Source organism: Chamaea fasciata, unplaced genomic scaffold (genome assembly GCF_029207755.1).
Source record: "Chamaea fasciata isolate MVZ Bird 193981 ecotype frontalis unplaced genomic scaffold, bChaFas1.0.hap1 SCAF_4, whole genome shotgun sequence".
In the NCBI taxonomy this organism is placed as follows: Eukaryota; Metazoa; Chordata; class Aves; order Passeriformes; family Sylviidae; genus Chamaea; species Chamaea fasciata.
In genome coordinates, this window is record NW_027094089.1 from 80,153,494 (window position 1) to 80,169,391 (window position 15,898).

The following is a 15,898-nucleotide window of genomic DNA, read 5'->3' on the forward strand; positions in this document are numbered from 1 at the left end:
GGGGCGCGGGCGGCCGCGGCAGAGCCGAGCCGGAGCCGCCGCCGCCGCCGCCGGGACAGCGCGGGCTCCGGGGCGCCGCCGGCAGCGCAGCCCGCGCCCCCAGGGCCAGCCGGGCCAGCACCGGGCCAGCCCCGCCGGGGGCCGGGCGAGCGCCCAGCGGCGGCGGCTGCCCCGCGGGGGGACCCGGCGCTCCGGTGTCCGCAGCCGCCCGGCGAGGGGAGGGCTGCCGGGCTGCGCTGCGGAGCCGCACCGAGTTCAGAGTCTCTCCGCGCAACTTGGGTTACGCGGCCGGACCTCTGCGGACTGGTGCGGGGCTTCCAGGGCGCGATTGCCTTCCCATCGTCTGGCGGCTGCAAAAGCAGATAATTGACTAAATCCAACAGAAATAAAACAAACTCAGGCTACCTAAAAGTTAGGATACCTTTTATTTTTCTTTCTTTCTTTCTTTTTCCCCCCGTTTCTTTTACAATTTTATTCCCTATGTGGAAGTCGCGTGTGATTCGTGCTCGGCACACTGCATGGGAAGAAGCGGCTGGTGCTTTGGATCGAGGATTTGCTGTTGCAAAGCGGTCTAACTTCCATGCAGTGGGGCAGCCTTCACTACTCTAAACGCCTTGATGATATGCTGAGGAGCCCATGTAGATTGGCATCTTGTGCAGAGAAGGCACTTAAGGTAAGCAGGGGGCTTGGGGAAAAGGGGGATTTTTGTATCCTTTCATATGATATCTTTTGTCCAGCATCCCCCCCCCCCCCCCCCACCCTTGGAAGCAGAGCCTCAGCCGTTCATCCAGAACAGTATGGATAGGCTGGAACCGATCAAGTAAAATGAAAGTCTGCTCCTGTGAAAAGTGCACGGAGCTCACAAGTGATTGCAAAAGCTGTATTTATTTTTAGTCTGGTAGCACAGCACCGTGAGGATATGTGCTCACGGCGCGGACAGTGAGCAACTCGCCTAGCTCAGGAATCCACGGACTCAGTCTCTGATGGGCAGTTTGCATTGGCTGCTGCATTTTGTTGAATGTGTACCCCCCGCTACCTCCCTAGAGCATCCCATCAGCCTGTTTGATTTGTTGTTTTTTTGCAGATATAGTGCCTACTATTAATGAGGGGGGGGTGAGGGATGCAAAAAAACCCCCAAACATATGGAACATTTTATTGATGTGATCATAATCCTGTAATGGAGATTGCATTAAATGAGGATTGCATCAAAATGCCAGGCTGCTGTGGAGAGCAGAGAAAGCAAAAACTATGCTGGATTGTGAATGAAGTTCTTTGATTGAAGGATTTTCTTGTACCATGAAGGGATGTCTGTAAGCTTAAAGTTGCTGTGTATGTGGAGTACTGGAATGGGATGAAAACCAGATGAAGCTGAAATGTGCTTTAATTGACTCGAGCTCTGGATACGGTTAGAATTGGTTAGAGGCATTGCAGTGATGCCCAATGAATTCTTGGTTTCAGCTATGGAGACCACAGTAAGGCAAGGAGAGAGCAGAACACAAAAAGAGAAGGAGAGACCGTGATCGTGTAGGGAAGGGAAGGATGGTTGTGACTTTTGCCATCGTGGTACAGATCTTGCAGCATGCTGGCTACAGGCAGAAACCTTGCAGGCGATGTGCAAGGCAAAGGCTTTATCTCACTCTCCTTTTGCTGCCTGGGTGTAGTTGCCTGTAAAGTAGCTGCGAGGTGCATGGCAAGAGGCAAACAGGGACCGATTTGCCCTTCTCGGACACTGAAGGAAACAGGTTGGGAGAGATGCAGTCGGCTCAGCTGATCTTGCCTTTTTGAGCTTGAGTTGATAATACATTTTGAGTAATTGTTGCTGCTTATCTCAATCGGCAGAAGAGGGGAGAAGATGTTCGGGTTTATTGAACCAAAGCCGAGCTGAGGACAGTAGATACTATCAGCTCACCCTTGCATTCTTTTTTGTGCTCAGCTGTATTCTGGCATAGAGAACTGAGCCACAAAGAGCACCTTCTTCAAGCCTCACTGAAAGGAAGCCTAAAGACAAGAAAAAAGATTAAGTGAAAGATAAATTGTAACTTTTTGCTTGTCTGCAGTGGAAGTAGCATTGGTCTACCAGATTGCCCAGGTCAAAAGAGGTAAGATAAGGAACAAAGTTATTTATTTATTTATTTATTTATTTGCTAACATTCCCACACACAAACAAAGTTGGCGTGCAGAGAAACATCCCAGAGCGCGGATGCACCATGGCTGAGCGCCACCCAAGAAACAACTGATGTAAACAGCAGAGAAATTAGTGTAAGAATCCTCCACAGTACCTATCTGTAACTGCAAAAGAGTTGTTTAAATGCTAATTTACAAACCAACCCTGAATAACTGATGTTCTCAGAAGGAATTTGCTTTCCCACTGGTATATAGAATCTCAGGTAACATCTCCAGAACTCAGTCTCTCTTTTGCTGTGTATTTGGCATGAAGTTGAGACTGAAACACTTATTTTAAATAAAATGAAGAAAAGCAGTATAAGCATATTGAACTCCTCTTATGCATTTTATCTTGGCAAAAGATAACTTTTCGTGAATTGTGAGAGATTGGTTTAGAATATTCATGGCTAAACTCCAGGGAGCTTAGTGTTAGCTCAGTAGGCAGAAGGTTCTTCCTCTAAAGAGGTATCTGGAAAAGACATGTTTAAATTTCAAGCCCTATTCAGTAGAGACTGTTGGTTTCCACATTTTCAAATCATTTTTTTATGCCTCTTAGGGGAATGATGCTTAATCTGGGCAATAAAGCAAATATTCCTAGCTCACTTTTTTAATGGAAAGAGTGAGCAGTGTGCTCCAACTGTACTTCTGTATGTCCAATGCTCCCAATTTTACTCTATTTTTTATCAAATAACAGCTGTGGAAGAAATTTTGTCCTTTGAAACCATGGTTATCCATGCAGATCTTTGTGGGGTTTTTTTGCTACAGAAGAACTCTACTTCTTGATTGCACTGTTCATGCTTGCAGCATTTCTTTAAATGTGAGCCTCGCTATAGTTAAAGGATAATTTATATTCAGTGTAGTACTGTCTGCACAGTGGAATTGGCTTTATACATCACAGCCTCTGAAAAAAAAAAAAAAAAAAAAGGAGATCAAAGATCTGAACCTGTGGTCCTGTATTGCATTTGTATTCTACATGGACTTGAGTAATCTCATAGTGGAGCCATTCACGTTCCCACAGTCAGGAGTATGTCAGCCTTGCCATTAAAACACCCGTTTGCTTAGGAATTTACCAGTTACTTTTGAAGACCGGCTCCAAGCTTAAATTGGATGCATTCATACAGTAAAAAGAAAAAACAGATATCCTAAACAGTGAAGTCTAGTATCATTTGGCGCTGTTAAGTTGAGGTTATAGAGAGCTTAGTAGAAAACAACACCTGTATGAGAAATTGAGAGGTTGGGAAAAAAAAAAACAAAACCAAAAAAAAAAAAACCAAACCCAAAAAACCCTGGCAAAATCTTTCAAAATCCCCTTGTGGATCCAGGTGAGTGTTTCTACCTGGATTTTAAAGTGCCCTGTAGTTGTTAAACAGGCAGTCGGACTTTTCTTGAAGGAAGACAGCGCTGGCTCCAAGCAGGAATTAGTCAGATCTCAGTTCAGTTTCACAGGCATCAGAACTAATGCCTTTGGCACTGTTCCAGGTAGTTCTTTTGAGGCTTAAGTTGCAGGAACAATAAACCCCAAACCTTGTGGTGTAACCTGTGCAGTTTTCCTGTCAATGAGCCAAGGAGAACCGTTAACTTTTGAATAGTGCTGATTGTCTGACCCAGGTTAGCTGCTGTTAACTCTCACTTGCCAGGTTGGACTGCCAGCGGGGACAATGGTAGAACCCTTTTGTCTCAAGCATCCCAAAGCCTTTTCCTGGAATTGCAAATACATGTGGATCCAAGAGCACAGTTGCACACGCCCTGTAATGCCAATGTTCGAGGATCATGATCAAGATACAGCTTCCTGTATTCCAAGTATTTTGGACTGGATGAAATAAATGAGTATTGTTTACCATTTGCATAAAAATTCTTAGGGGAGATTAATATTCTTCTGTCCCAATTACCTCTTTCTGCAATGAGTTTGCTGAGGAAATTGGTAGCAGTTGTCTTTGCCCGTGCGGTGAGGTAGCAGTGACCGTATCTTTCCTGGGTCTGTGAAAGCTCATCCTCCTTGCAGATACACGGGCGAGTAATATGATGTCAGGAGAAGTTAACGTGAAAATTAGAATACAGATGAAAACCACTGTGAGATTTAGTCTGTGGACGCAATCAAATTCTGGTAGTTTTGACAGTAAGTAAGAAACTATGTCACAATTAAGCATTATTTTCCTTTGAAGTCTGTTGTTGTTGTGTTTAATGAAATCCTGTTGGAAATTATTTCTGACACTCTTTGAAAATATGTGATTTCCCATAGATTATGCAAGATTTATGCCTCTTGATCCAACATGGCCTTGGCCAAATCTTCCTGCAATCTGTGAAAATATTCCTATTGGAACAGGGCCTTCCATAACTTCTTTTTGCCTTACATTACATACACACTTTAACTTCTGCCACTCCTTCAGTTCTACATGTTCATGTGGTATTGAAGGCATTGCTGTAGAGGAGTTTTGCTTGCAGGGGTGGCAGAACTCAGCTAGTTTAACAGCAAATGCTTTACTCACTTTTCAAGGAAGCTCTTTTTAAATGGCTGTTGATTTCCTTAATTTAAGTTGCAAAGGGAACCTACGTAACCAGATCATCAAAGAGCCAAATGCGTTGTTAGAGAGACAGATGAATGTTGATGCCACTGGAGACTTCCAAATTCAGTAGTGAAATTACAAGCAGGGGTGCCCACTGTCTTTAAAAGCCATCGCTGGGGGGTTTAACATGGCAGTTCCCTGTGCTCAGAAACTTCTGCTTCATCTTCCTGCCAAGGGAACATCTTGCCTTGTGTTCTACTTTGATGTGATATGGTTGTTTTGGGGAAGATTTTCTTCCTCCAAGCCGGTCTAGAAATAAGATGTCACTGGTGATGTAGTCTGTTTGCATATCAGTGTTTATCTGTTGCATCCTTAAGGACATAGTTTTATTATTGTTGTAGGAATTTAATTAGTAATTATGTACGCTCAGTGCTGTCTCCTGAAGTAGCAGGAAATACATGCTGAAGGGGAAAAAATCAAGTATAAGTTTATAATGCTTATGCAGAGCATATTTCATTTAACCAACTGTGCTATCTTGTTAAATAAATAAATGTATATGTATGGAAATCTATGATGTGCTGGATACGTGTTCTCACACGTGGGCACACTGCAGCCACATGCACTCATGTTTCCAGCTGTAGTCCCTGGCACAAGACACAGGCATGCCCACCCCAGGGAAAGTATGAAATGCTTGGGGGATGACTGAACTTCAGGTTCCATAAAATGGAGCCTAGGGAACAGTTCTAAAAGAGCCAACTGTCTCCCTCCAGGCTCAGATTTCATTAGGTCACTTTTTAAAAAATAATCCTCCTGAGAAAAAAAAGTTTCATGACTGAGTTTTGTCTCTGCTAATGGACGTAATAGTTCAAACCCATGTTTAGTAATTTCTGCAGGTTCTGTGATTGACTTTGTAGCTATAAAAGTTTGTATCTCCCTTTCTCCTGACAAATGTGAAGCTGTGTGTCCTGACAGGCACACAGTTACCTGGATCATTGGTTTTCCTTAGGTGTGATGGTATTTTTCTCCCTGAAATGGAGAGTAGCTTCAACGGGATGCATCCTGTCAAGGTGCAGGTTGGATTCACAAACAGGAAAGAGATTTTCCTAGGACTTGTGTGATGTTTCTGATGAAAGACCTAGAGTTGCTAAATAGCCAAAGAGAGTGCCATAGCATTACGTAATGAAAACTGCAGAGGAGCTCTAGAGTTTGGAAATTCCATTGAATGGTGACCTAAAAAGAGCTGTAACGTGCATATATAACTCTGAACACAAATGATTTTGGGTCTCATTGTAGTAGTTTGTTTAGATTATAGTTGCTGTCAGTAATTTATAAAAATATGTAGGATATAAGGATGAAACTAAAACTATCATTAAATGGAGTAATGGCTTCACTATGTCAGTCATTTAATTGACCCTTGGAAAATGTACTGTAAATATGTTGTAAATCAAAATCAGGAGAGCAATGCAACACAGTAATAATTTTGGGGATGAAAAATGGGAAAAAGAATATGTAAAATTCATTTTCTGTTCATCTCCCTTCCTTGTCCTCATTTGAGGCTTTCCAGAATGAATGGATTCCAGTGAAGGGTTTTGAAATAGCTTCTGATAATCAGGGCTCTCCTCCAGGAGATCAGTTCAGTGCTTGTAAGCTGAGTGTACATCCAGAGATCTCTATTTAAAATTCATGTTTAGGAGACCTGTAATTTTATGACTTATTAAAGAAAGTGTGATATATAAAGAAAATCAAGAGTTTTGTTGTCCCAGTTTGTTACAGAGGCCTCGTCCTCTGACCAAGGGGCAACTGAATTGGTGATTACTACTTCTTTATCTTCTATGATTGCACAAGAAACTTCAGGAAAAAACCCCATGCACTTGGCCATGCGCAATTGATTTTGGCATTAGTGAAATCTGAGGAGTGAAAGTTACAGAACGGTCCTTAGATACTGGGAAAAAAGTGTATTTTAATTGTATGTAATCAGTCTGGAATAATGATGACTAGAAAAATAGAACTGTCCTGAGATTTTTGGTACTCACATATTCCCTCACCTTCTTTCATATATAAGCCCTTTAAATATATCTTGGAGAACATCATGAACCACACTTTCTTAGCAAGAAACCCCTTTAAAATCCCTCGTTAAACAATTACATAGTTGTCGGCTGTCAGTTACAGTTATTTGTTTTGTGACAACATGCTCATTCAAATATCAGTTTGTATCTTACACAGTTTAGATTTATCCACATAGGGAAAGAAAACCATTTTCATGAACTGCACTGGGAGTACCCTAAAGCAGAATGCAAAGTATGTTTGAGATCAGTTCACAGAACATTAACTTAAGGTATTTCAAGCTAGAAAGGGGGAGAAAAAAGACACTTGGCATATCATTAAAAAAAAAAAAAAAAAAAAAAAAGAAGAAGAAGAAGTTGACCACTTAAAAAAAATAAAAGTCAGAGATCAAAGACTTTAATGCTTTCAAAGAAATGTCTCACTTGTGTCTCTGGTCAGAAACTGTTGTGTTCTAGCTGAAGAATGAGGTGGGATGTGCTGAACGCTGGCAACCCTGTGAACTGTGAGCCTTTCTGGTTGTGTCCGTGCTGAGCCAGTGGCGGCACTGAGCAACCTGAGCTTGTGTGCTGAAGGGAGAGAGATTCCTGATGCCTAAATACCAGCGACTCTCTGAAGAGTTTTGAGTGCTTTAATGGAAGCGCTTAAAAATTCCTCATTTCTTCCATCCCTGAAAACAAAGTAAATTGAATTTACTCCTGCTCACTCTTTCTCGCTTTTTAAACTTGACGCAACTGTCTTTGAAATAAGTTTGTTAATTGAAGCTGAAAAGTTGATGCTTGGACAGCTGAGTTTGGGGCCAATTACTTCTTATTTAACATTCTGTGGTTTGTGGCTCATCAAATGGTTTAGCTTTAGCCAGTCTGTCCAGGTAACCGAGCGGAACCCTCAGCACTGGAGAACGACATGGTTATATTTTAGGACAATCACATAAACAAGAAATATGGTCAGAAAAAAAAAAAAAAAAGATTCTTTCTACTTTCCAATTGTCTAAACTTAGACAACAAACAGAAGTTAAAACACCGAAGGAATTTTATAAACAGGAAAAGAAGTGGCTGAAATTTACCTGAATTTATGATTAAAATAATTTACTTTTATTCATAGAATCATAGATTCCTTGTAGAATAGTGGGTCAAATCTGAAATCCATTGTATTATCTATTAGGGTGAAGAAAAAGGTAAATGTGCTGATAATTTTTTTTTGTGCTAGGACAGTCTTTTTGTGATTGTATTGCCTTCCACAGGTCACATTCAGTAGGAGGTTCCTGGCAGTATGAGCAGAATTTGGATCCAATTCCATATTTGAGTAGTGCTCTTTGGAATCACTGGATAGAGTACTTTAATTATACAAAAAAAAAAAAAATTAACAAAGTATTATTGTGCTTTAGGGCTGCTCAGCATCATATACTGGGTCAATTGTCCCATAGCTGCTTCTTTGGCTATTTTTTATCTTCTTAACTTAAATCAGGTTTCAGGTTTTGGTCATTGTTCAACATCAGTGGGAAAACATAAAACCCCAGAATATTTGCCTGTTAAGTTTTTGATAAAAACTTTATCTGGCTTCATAAAGATGCCAGATTTGCTACGAATCCCCTTAATGTCAGTGTTTGTACTTTTGTTGTAGTGCACTTAACAAGAAAAGAGGATTTAAAAAGTTAGGTCTGAATCAAAAATTGTGCAACATGCCTCTGCAAAAAATGTGGAGAGTCTCAGTTCCTTACATGTAATTCATTTTGGCAGGTACAGTACTTTTAGGCTCTATTGTATTATAAATGCTAAAAGAACTTGAAAAAAATCATTGGAAAAAGGTTTAGAGTAAGTGATTTAGAAGAGGCTAGCAGGTGGTAGTGTGGCTACTGCAGGATTAACTAAATTCTGGAAACACAGTCACTTCAGAGTATTGGTTCCGTGTCTTGATTTAGTCATTACTGGAGCAGAAGTCACTTTGCTGATCTGCTGAACTGAGAGACAGTGGTTGATGGAGATACTGATCAACCAACAGAAATTGCTTTCTGAAAAATTTGGGATGTTCCAGTGATTATAGGACACCTCTTTAACTGCCGTGTATATGGTCACATGTACAAATGATACTTATGTAAAACCGTGGCACTACAAATAGGTCTTTTGCAAACCTCTAAGGGGAAGTGGAGTGGAAATTATGAAATATACTATTGGAAACAGCTTCAGTGTGTTACTATGGTAGTAAAATACCTGTTGATGAGCCTCACAAAAGTTAGATGTGCTCGGATATTTCTCAGTCTGATGGCTGAGGGAATTAACATTTTTAACAGACTGTTTTGTGATCCGTAAGACCATGGACAGATGATGACATCCATCATTTTGTGAGCCACATTTATGGCAGATTTTCCCCCTTTCCTTTTATTTTAATACTCTTGGGGCTGATTTAATTTTTACCACCTCAGCCATAACTGTTTTGGAGGGAGAGACGTCAAATCCATTGTGGGTTGGCAACAGATATTTTCTATCTCAGCGTTTGAAGATCCTACTCAGTTTTGTGAAGAACCCTGGAAATGGGAACCCTTTTTGGAGTCACATATTTCTGTCAAAATGAAGGATTTCCTGCTGTCCTTGATATCAGTGTGATTTTAGGCTGAGTTCTACATGCTAATTTGCACTAGATCCTTTCCCATTTTATGTTTCCTGAATGTAAAAACTCTGTATTCATTGAGTTTCCTAGTGATTCGAAGTGCTGCAAGCACATTAGATAATCTTGGTAGTAAACCAAAAGAAATCCTTGGAGCGGATTCTCCTTTTTTGCGCACTACAAAAAAGTTTGCTTAACACACAGAAGTATCCTTGGAAATTTTCAAAGCTTGACCTAAGGCCCTAAGCAGCCTAATGTAACTTAGAAGCTTGAAGCAGGTCTGGCTAGACAGACTCTCTAGAGGTCTTCCAGTCTGAACTTCCCTGTGGTTCTATAAAAAGACATTGACTCCTCTATGTAGGTCACTGCTTTTTGCCTCGTCTCAACTGTGATTTTTTCACTCAAATTCAGGAGCCTGCTCTGTCCTTGCTGTTCTGGTTGTTCAGGTGGTGAAGAGGAGAGGATCAGGACAGGAAGAGGAACCTACTAGTGAGCAGAAGAGAGCTGTTATTTTTGTGTTGCATCTCAGCCCTGGTTGCTATTCCTGTCTCACAGTGTGCTATTTGGTGTGATTTTGGAGGCCTCCTTCAGCTGAGGTTATAGACACAAGGCTGCCGCTTCAACAAGTTGTCTCTTCACTTTGTGCAGGGCCCTTCTGAATACAGGTTGAAGTACTGCTTTTGATCTATAAAATTCTTTTTAGTTTCCTTTCTCCTTCCGAGGAAACCCTGCTGTTCATTTTTGTTCTTCTTTAAAGGCCAACTGGAAAGCAGAAGCCTCAGCTTTATTAACAGAGCTGAGGGCAAGAGAACCTGAGACTGATTCTTTTCCCTTAGTCCTGCAAAACCTAAGTTAGTTGACATTCAGAGCTGTAAGACAAACTTGTTAATTCAGTATTTCCTGAGGGTTTTCTGGGGTGGACACATTAGCTGGAGTGTAATTTTGTTTGTATTTGTGAAGAGTGTTCTGCTGATGCTTCGTGTTGATGGTTTATTGCTCTTGACTACAAGGGTGACTGGAGGTTGATTGACAGATTCCCTACAGAAAAATGCAAGAAATGCACTTTCTAGAGAGGGACTTAACAATGTATGACTGTGAGGATATGAGAATAAAATCAGTTGAGAATAGACAATATTTTTATGGGCAGAAATTCAAGTACTTTCATTAAATGTAATAGAAGACCCCTACAAATGAAACCAAGTACCTTAAAAATTCTCAAAAAGGTATATTTATGGTTACAGAAGTTCTAATTTTTTCATTGTTTTATCATGGAATTATTTGTCAAAGCAGACAGTCAAACAGAAATTGTTCACTAAAAAGCTATGTTGAAGGTGTCTGAATGTGAACAAGCATTTCATGATTTTTTGTTGTTCAAGCTAGATTAAAGTATTTCTTAATTTCTAGTGGTTTCACTGACTTTTCATACTGCCTGTCTAACATGATGTCATTGGTATTTTTTTCTATACATCTAAAAGGATCATAATACTGCCTATGCTAAATTTAGCTGAAATTTAGATTAAAAATTACTTCCGTGGGTTTGTGTTGGTTTATTTGGGCCATTTTTAACTGAAAGCTCAGCAGAATACTGCAAGTACTCATTCACTATTTTCCATCCTTGACTCTTGCTGTGCCATTTTGATTCTGCTGCCTGCAGAAGAACATTTTCCTTTAAAAAATACTTAGGTGTTACTAAATATTTCAATAAATACCTGCTGCATGCAATTTGTTGGACATTAAGCATAGTTGTTCCACAATTATGGACTGTTTCCTTCAGATTCCATTGATGAAAGCTGCTTATCCTAATTATTTGTTTATCTTAATGAGCGCGTGGTAAAGGCTGTATTGCTTTTGTACCATTAGACACTCTCAGTCTGGTATTTTCAGAACCCTGCAGATGTGGATTTTAAATAAATGAAAAGAGCAGATGGCGTACAGGGGAATCTTTGGTAGGCCAAGAAGCTAAATCAAAGTTTCCCTGAGTTCCAGGAGGTACCTTATGTAGGGACTGCTTTTCCATCGCCAGAAAAGTAAATGATAAAGGGTTGATCTACAGTATGTTGTAGAATCTCCTAAATATGCATAATATTCTTTAGAAATAAATAACATAGGAAGAGATCTGCATCGTGCTCTCTGCTTTTTAGAATGTATTTTAATGTGGGGCTTAGGCTTGCTTCGAGACAATCAACCCTGATGGTGCTGAATATAAAAAAATGTCAATATAATTAGTCATCTCCAGCAGAAAATAATTTTTTGCCTTTTTTTTTTCCCTGTGTGGAGGAGAGGATGAACTGGTTTTTCAGTAACTCTTTATCATTTCGGTTTCTATTTTTGCCGCTGACTGGGAACATTTACCAATCACTTTTTTTCCATCTTGTATTTAGGGATGGACTATCTTATGAGATAAAGATTCAGAACTGAAATGCCCTGGTGAACCACACTGAACTGGTGAAAATTCAGCAAAAGATACTTCTTGTCCATGGTCAGCTTTGCATAAAAAGTGAGGTACTTGCAGCCATCTAGTCCTAACCCATGCTCTTTTAATTAAAAGACATAGCCAGTGCTCATTGTAGCAACTTTGTATTTAATGTTCTGGCTGAGGCACTTATATATCTGAGCTGTTTCTGTTTTACTTTGCATTGGTGCAACTGCAGTAAAAGTTATACAAATGAAAGATGGTACCCAGAAGGTCAAGTTGTTCTGATCCTTCCCTGATCTGAGTTGCCCTAAAAAAGTCTCAAAGATCCATCATTTCAAGCATATCTAGGCAAGAGAGTGTAATTTAAATGTATAGTTGCCATCATAGATACCGTGTACGGGCTCTATAACCACAGGGAAATCAGAGATTTTAAATTTCCTTTGGAATGTGTTCATTATTAGTGTTACCAGAGTATTGTTTGTTGTAGGAGAAGAAAATCCTGTTCAAGTTTTTAATGAATCTCTTGAGAGATTAATCAGATTTACAGGTTAAAAAAGCTGTAAACATTCTACTGAGAACAGTCATTAAAGGGAAGATGAATGTGAGTTATCTGCACAGTTCTTCTGAAACAGAAGCCCTGAAGATGATTTACAAACCAAAAAGCTGTTTCTCTTTAAATGATCTGTGTTACTGCATTGTGCAATGAAATACAAAGTACAATTAAAGTAAGTCTGTTTGCAAAATGAGAACCAGATTCAGAGAATTTTATAGGTAAGACTACAATGATCTGAGTTTGAAGGGAGGAAGCCTGAGACAAATGTTTCTGTCATTTCTAGATTACAAAAAGCAGTAGCGTGCAAGAAAAACATCTTCCTGCATAGATAATGTGTTGGAAATCTGATTTCCTAAATAAAGTAAAAATGAGTTAATAAAAGATTTGTTGATTAAATAAATAAATTAAAAAAAAAAAAAAAAACCCACGAAAAGGAAAAAGAAAAACCAACAGAAAACTCAATCCTCTGCTGAGTTACATTTTTTGGTAAATCTAGAAGTGACAGCAGAAGCCTGCTAAAAGGTTTGCCTTTCCATGAAGCACTTCATAGGCTTGAGTATTCACTCAAGCTTGACTGACCCAGCAGCAATGCTGTTAAAAACTCACAATTTGTGTGATGAAACTGCTTCTTCATTTTTTCTTATCTGGGGTATTATGGATGCAATGAAGGGAACAGTTTTGAATATACCACTAAAAGATAAAAGACAGATAAATATTTCTAAACTAATTTGTCAAAATTTTGCTCCTTGAAAGATTTTAATTGGTCACCTAAGATTCCGCTGAAGATGTTTTGGTAGCCAAATATCTCCTGTTTCTTCAGAAAACTCCAGGAAAAAGAATGGGAAAGAGTTTTGTTGTAGTTGGGGTGAATTCTGGCACTAGTTTTATTTGGTTGATGTAGCTCCTCAGTGAAGCACAAATGCTCTGAAAACTTGGAAAATAACGAAACGTGAACTGTGTCCCAACCACATCTGTTGAACACAGCAACAGTGGTTTCACAGTCACTCAGCTTTCCAAGAGGTCACCCCCTCTGCAAATAATATGCATAACAAACTGCTGTATTCACAGAGCCTCATCATTATGAACAGGGTGTATTTCAGCTGACACTGCCATTCACAACATCATGTTACCAGTTTAGTACACGACTGCCAATCTGATCTTATTGTCAGACTGGAAGTAATCAGGGCTCTAAAGTAAAATCACCATCACACCACCAGGATTGGTGCTTCTGCTTCATTTTCTTAATATTTTGTAAAGATTATCTGCTCCTGAGGAGGTTTTATTTCAAGGTGTGTGTATGTGCATTTCATTTTATTCTTTTTTATTGTATTAAAAGCCTATGTGAGTGTATGTATATGCATGGACATGCTGTGGCCATAAAAGGCATGATTTATGTCCTTGGTCTGAGCTGGACACTAAACTTTCAGGCTTTGGGCAAGCTTCTTCATGAGGCAGACCCAATAAAAATTTATCTCTGACCCGGCACATGCAGAATCCTTTTGAGCAGACTCCAGCCATGACATTTGTAACAGCGTGGCTGACACTAAAGGTAAATCAAGAGAAGAATAGAGACTTCAGGTCTGCTCCATCTTAGGACTGAAGTATCACAAAATGTAAAGGAATGCACTCATTCATGCAGAATCATTTTTGTGATGCAGCCTGTTGGTGGGAGGTTAATGAAAAGTCCTTGTGACGTGTTTTGTACTGACATTGTGTTAGGGTGTATCTTAAATACCAGTGGTGCAATGTTAGATCTTATGTTCTTTACATTGCCTTTTGCAAAATTTTGCTTTTGGACTGTCATTTCTCTATGTGACTGGAAAGCATTTCGCCAATTTTCATTTTCCACTGCCACCTTTCTGTGCCTGTTTGTCTCCCACTGACTCCTACTTTTCCACAGACATGGGCCCTAAAAGGAACATTTCTTGCTAGGAAAGCTCGAGGTGCCAAAAGATGATTTGCACTTCTCGGACTATTTGCTTCACAAAGGCTTGCAAGATTTTAGGAAAGATGCCAGCTAGTGCACAGACAGTTTGGCTCTCCAAGCCCAGCATTAAGGTTAACAAGTTGTAAATAGCTGCATGTTGCCATTATCTCCAAACCCCGCTGCTTTCAGGACACCATGAGGGCCATAATAAGAATGTTGTTCATCACTTGTTGTATTTTTATTTTTTTTTTTCCCTTCTCATGCCCAGCACTTTCTGAAGAATAAGGTTTACAAGTTGGACGGCTTGTGATGGGGTCTTGATGTGATTCTTTCATCTCACTGACCAGTGAGTTACCGCTGGAACTCGTAACAAATGGATCACTGAGATGAGGGGAAAAAACTGAACCCAAACCTGCCACTGTTTTTTTTAAAGAATTATTTGTAGGAAGAAATCTTGGAGCAAAAATAATTTAATTTTTTTTCTACAAAAATAAATACAGTGTTAAGACAGCTGAATATATTTACAGTATCTTGTGTAAATGTTCATATATGTATAAGGCTTTCTTGCAGCTATATAAATCTGCACATCTTGATTGATGTCTTTTGAGCTGTGCTGACTTATAAAAAACATGGATTGTATCTAGCATATGCCACTCAAAGTTACAGTATCTCCTTTTTCAGACATACATAAAAATTCAACTTGGTGCATTTAGTGAAAAAATATTTTCAGCGTTTAGGAGATGCTTGCTTTGCTTTGAGAATGTCTAATGTATTAACTGTTTCATGAATGCTCAGTGAAGCAGCCAACTTTGAAAAAAAAATGATTAATTAATCTTTATTACGAAATTTTTATTCATGCAACAACCACTTCCTGACCCAGGAAGAGTTGTTCTGTCGAAATGTGGAATTCTATGTGACTGTTGCTTTCCAACACTGATCACTGAGACACATTAGCCCTGGATGCACTGTGAAAGAAATGAAGCCTGACGTCAGTCTCCTGTTAGTGTCCTCTGTCTGAAAACACAGAAAAACATTGCATGATTTGATCTGAAGAAGAGTGAAATTGCTCCATGTAGACATAAAATAATGACAGTAGTAACAAGTGTACTACACCAGCAGTTGTGGTGATAGTACCACTGAACAGGTGACCCAACCAGGAGCAACAAAATTCCCACGAGTTTCTTCCCAGGCATTTTTGATGTATCAGGATAACGAAGAAGAAACAAGCTGGGCAAACCTCAGTGCATTAACTTTCTGTCAGTAGCTGGTGTTCATTCATTCATTCATTCATTGATTTTGCCCATTTATTTTGGAGAGGTAGGAGGGATGGAGGAGAATACCTTACCTTACCTGGGAGTGTTGTTTTGGGTCTCTGAGCTGTGTCTGCCCTGAGCCTTGTAAATTTACAATGAAGCTGAAAAGAGCTTCCTGTCTGGGAAAGAATTAAAGCAGAGTCTTGGAGGAAATTTCATAGATGTGATGACTTGGCTGTGGAAGTGCATGGCTGGAACTGCACAGCTCTGAGATGAGTATGCTGCAATGTGAAGGCAAAGTGCCAGGGTGAAGGGAGTGTATTCAGAGAAAGTGTAGCATTGGAGCTTCACAATAAAGAGGGGCTTTGAGGCAAGACACTGAAGAACTGAGGAAAAAAAAATCAAAAATCCTCAGTC

At 39.8% G+C, this 15,898-nt stretch overlaps 1 protein-coding gene across 1 annotated transcript in view; it reads left to right on the plus strand.

Annotated features, from left to right (window-relative positions):
- Window positions 1-252: 252 nt before the first annotated feature.
- PCDH11X (protocadherin 11 X-linked) overlaps window positions 253-15,898 on the plus strand; it is a 445,985-nt gene continuing 430,339 nt past the window's right edge. Inside the window, exon 1 of the mRNA XM_066182530.1 lies at window positions 253-673. The gene's annotated coding sequence lies outside the window, so the exon portion shown is untranslated. The remainder of the gene's footprint in view (window positions 674-15,898) is intronic.